The 4,683-nt window shown below is 35.0% G+C and overlaps 1 pseudogene; it reads right to left on the bottom strand.

Moving 5' to 3' along the window:
* Nucleotides 1-1,587: 1,587 nt before the first annotated feature.
* On the bottom strand, nt 1,588-2,226 carry LOC143387710 (serine/arginine-rich splicing factor 10 pseudogene; annotated as a pseudogene).
* Between the last annotated feature and the right edge of the window lie 2,457 nt (nt 2,227-4,683).

Below are 4,683 nucleotides of genomic sequence, written 5' to 3' on the forward strand. Positions count from 1 at the left end.
TGTACTTTTTTGTTGCCACAACTAAGAAAACATGGCTTGATCCAAGTCATAAAGATGTATGCTTATGTTTTCTTCTAAGACATCTTGTATATTAGGTCTTAACTTTGGGTCTTTGATTCATTCTGAGTTAATTTTTTATATATAGCAGAGATCCAGAATCATCCATTTTTATTAAAATATCCAAGTATTTCAGTAGCATTTATTGGAGAGACAATTCTTTTTCCTATTGAATGGTTTTGGCATTCTTGCTGAAAAAATCCATGACCATACACAAGTATGATCACATATATACGTTATTTCTGAACTGTCAATTACATTACATAAATCTACATGTCAATCCTAATGTAAGAACCAAATCATCTTGGTTACTGCAGCTTTGTAGTAGGATTTGAAATTCAAGCAAGTTCTCCATACTTTTTCTTTTTCATCAGGATCGTTTTTGCTTTTCTAAGTCTCTTGAAGTCAGCTAGGATTCTGATAATGCTACCTTTTGTTCTCATTTTTAATTGTTTTCTTAATATTTGTTCTAGGGCTTACCATAAATATTTTAACTTATCAACAACTATTTCAAATTTATAATTAATCAACTACAATGATACCCAGAAATATTACTCCTGTATAGCTCTATTCCATTTTTTTCCACTTGTGTGCTATTTTTGTACTACAAATTATATTAAAAATGTTACAAACCCAAAAGTACATTGTTATAACGTTTTTTTACAGTCACTACACAATAAATCAGTTTATTACAAGTTAAAACATTTTTTTATTATTTGTATTAATTGGATGCAAACAAATAGATACTTGTAAAAGGCAGAAAACCATAAAATTACTTATCTTTGATAGTATACTGGGTTTTATAATTATATTAGGATATGAATGGTGTAAAATATTGTTATAATACACCTCAAAACAATGAGGCCATATTATAACAATTCACTAGATTGTGCTCAGTAGACATTTATTGAATAAAGGAATTATTATCCATTCTTTCCCCAATTATCCAGTACAATGCTTTGCCCATGATAAGGGCTCAATAAATATTTGCTGAACATACTGACTATGAAAGAGGTGAGAAGAGATGGGCCCTCTCAGTTGGATGTCAAGTATAATTGGAATTTACCTGGGAAAGAGAGTGGTTAAAGAAGATGTAAACTGCATGTGATACAAGTAAATATACTCAGATGGCAACAAAGCAAGCAAGCAGAAAACACTGGCACCAGAATAAACAAAGGCAAGACGTGCCAATAATGGCATAAATGGAACTGACTTTTAAGAGATAACAAAGAAAAAGTTTATATTGGACCATACCTTTTCCCACCCAATTCGGTTTGAGACAGACCAATAGAGGCACTGTAAGAGACTATGACTGTCTTCCTTGATATTCAGACATCCTAGTTTCCAATAATTTTTATGGACCTGTTACCCATGAATCATTATAAACCTATCCATATTTAGGGATTAGTTTCCACAAGTACAAAGTTGAATTTCCTTTTATTTGTCCTAAAATGCTTACTTTCAAACTCGAAGGGACTTCAATTATTCCATGTAGTTTTCGATAATTCATTTATCTTTTCAGACCAGAGTCAAAATATTCGTACAGAATTCATACTGCAGCACCTTCCACCCACCCTTTGGTCGCTTGAACTGCCCTTCTTTGGTTCTTTTTCCGCTTTCAGATCTTTCTTGAAGTGTAGTAAGCAGAACTGTACTGGGTATTGCAGCTGCAGTTTGGTCTATCATTGTCGGAATGGCTTCTGCTACACCGTGGTCTTCCAGTCGGTCTACTGTTTCTAGGACTATAAGATCTTCTATAGTTGTAATCAAAAGACCAACTTCTTGACCTCCTCCTTTCGTAACTTCGGCTTCTAGAACGTCTGTATCTGTCATAATCATCATAGCGCAGAAGAACTGTATACATTCCTCCCTTCCTTGGCTTTCATTTGATTTGGTGTCTTTCGATCTCCCTGTGCAAACTGTATTTGATTTGACGTCCACAAATCCATTTTCTGTCCAAATTATGTAAAGCATCTTCAGCATCACAAACATCCTCAAATTGAACATAAGCAAATCCTCTTGGCCGTGGAGTGTAGAAATCAAGTGGAACATACACATCGACTATAGGACCATAACGACCAAATTCACGCCCTAAATCTTCAGACCGGTGTCGTCGGCCACGTTCCTGACGAACAGAGACGTGTTGGGGGGGCGAAGGTAGCGGGACATGACGGCGGCGCGAGTCTTGGCCAGGGGCAGTAACTGGCTCAGCAAACCGTCCGCGGCTCTGGCGGCGGCTCCTCAGACACAGACACAGACACACACACAGCCAGAGGACTCCACTACGGCAACCAACCTCTTCTACATTGTTATAACTTCATGTAATTTTATGTCAACTAAATAAACTAATGAAAGGAAAAAGAGCAATCATGTTTATAGAGTTTTTATACCAACTTTTTTATTTACAGTTTTTGTTCTCCTTTAAATTTTTTGATTTAATTTACTAAATGATGTCATTTTCTTACTCAGAACACTTTAATTTTCTTTACTTCCTTTGTGCTATTATTGTCAAATATATTATATTTCAACCTGTTGTTGGCCCAACAAAACATTTCTTTACATAAATTATTTTTAAATCATTTAAGATATGAGAATAAACATGCACTTCTACTCTCTGTTGAAATGACATTGCTAACTCACTGGTGTTCTTTTGCTTTTTTCATTTTTATTTTTTATTTATGTTTGTTTTCCATGTAGATTTGATTTACTTTCTAGTGTGTAGTTTCATTTCAATGTGAAGAACTTCTTGTTTCTTGTAAAGAAAGACTGTGAGCTATTTATTCTCTCAGTTATTGTTTATCTGGAATGCTTTATCTTACCTTTTAATAATGCTAATTTTGTTGTAGATAAGATTCCTTTTTGACATTGTTCTTCATGCATTTTGAACAGTTCATCCCACTTTCTTCTGACTCCAATTTTTTCTGGGGAGAAGTCAGCTATTCATATTATACTGATTTGTTGTGTATGACCAGTTGCTTTTGTTCTTGCTGCTTTAAGGATTTTTCTCTTTCTCTACCCTTTACCATGTTGAAGAATCTTGGTGTGAATCTCTGTATTCATTTTAGTTGGAGCTCATTGAGCTTATTGGATTAGATTAATTCTTTATCAAAATCAGAAAATTTCATATATGATTTCTTTGATTATTTTTTGTTTCTTCTTTATCTCCATGTTTCTTTTTCTTTCTGTTTTTATTCATCCATTTTTCTTCCTGTTCTTCTTATGTTCTTACATAATCTCTATTGATCTATCTTCAAGTTTGGGAATGATTTCCTCCAGATGTTTGTTACTTATCATCAAAATTTCTATAATCTTCAAGAGAAGATTAAGCTTCAACTTCCCCACACTTTTTCAAATAAAGTCAGTCACTTTGAGGGAGATTTAGATTTCTCCATTCTTTCCTACTGCTTCTCTCCTTGGGAAAATAAATATTGAGTCAAATTTCTAATGCTGTGGCCTAATAATGACAGTGGTCTGCTTCTTTCAAAATAATACTCCTGCTTCAAGAACTGGGAACTGTGCAAGACTAGTAGCTTTTGATCTTCTTGACTTCCCTTCCAAATCAACCTCTGATTTTCAAGTAAGCTGATGTAAAATCAACAAAAAAGTCCAAGTATTCTCAACCTCTTGCACCTAAGACAGAACCCAAACTTATAGTTGGGACTTAAGTGAAGGGAGGGTTACCCTGACCTCTCACTCATACTTTCCAGGCACTTAGTTCTGACATTTGCAGGTAAGGAATAGTATAAAGTTCTGCAGGCCTGATAAATGAATTAAAACACCATATCCTTTGAGAAATGAGGGAAAAGGCAGTATTGTCTTCTTTAGTAAATCCATCCAGAGTGTTGCACCATGCTGAACTAGGGAAGGAAATGATCTGGTATTCCCATACCACCAGAGGAATGTGGGTTTTTATAATTCCTTGGTGTTGATCCAGAAGCCATTGATCCATGAACTGTCAGATTTGAGTATGAGTTAAAATAGTAGGGGGCCCAAACATTCTTCCATAACCAAAAGTATCCTCACCACCCACCTGCCCATGTTTTTCACCCAACCATTCTTTAACATGTACCTAGTGTGTATTGACTACTGGAGCTTGTCCAAGGAACTCTACGATAAATAAGCCACTCCTATTATAAAGTTCTAAACTTTATACACTGATTATACATGTGGAAATTAGATTTCTGGATAGGTTGGTATAATTAAATGTCCCCATTTCCAACCCTAACTTTCCGACTTGGTAGGCATATAAAATCAAAACCAATTACTTAACTTCTCCCTGTGTCAGACTCTTTACTTTTAGAAGTGAATTAGGATGCCACTCAACTCATACAACTGTAGTGAAATCATTTACTATGAGGAACTGGAGCATTGTCTGCCATAACATAGGTATGAGTTCATATTATATATCATTCATTATTATATCTCTAAAAGTCTTCCTAGAGGACATGATAAAGAGGATAGATCTTTGCATAGGAACATCAGAGAAGCCACAAGTGAAAATGCCTAGGGGTCCAAACCTGGGTGGGGTTTCAGATACAAATACATTTAACTTTTCAGGTGTGAAGTTACTTATTTCACATAGACAAAACCCGCTATGGCACTGAAAGGATAACAAATAACAAAGTG

The sequence above is a fragment of the Callospermophilus lateralis genome, unplaced genomic scaffold (genome assembly GCF_048772815.1).
Source record: "Callospermophilus lateralis isolate mCalLat2 unplaced genomic scaffold, mCalLat2.hap1 Scaffold_6006, whole genome shotgun sequence".
NCBI classification, from domain to species: domain Eukaryota; kingdom Metazoa; phylum Chordata; class Mammalia; order Rodentia; family Sciuridae; genus Callospermophilus; species Callospermophilus lateralis.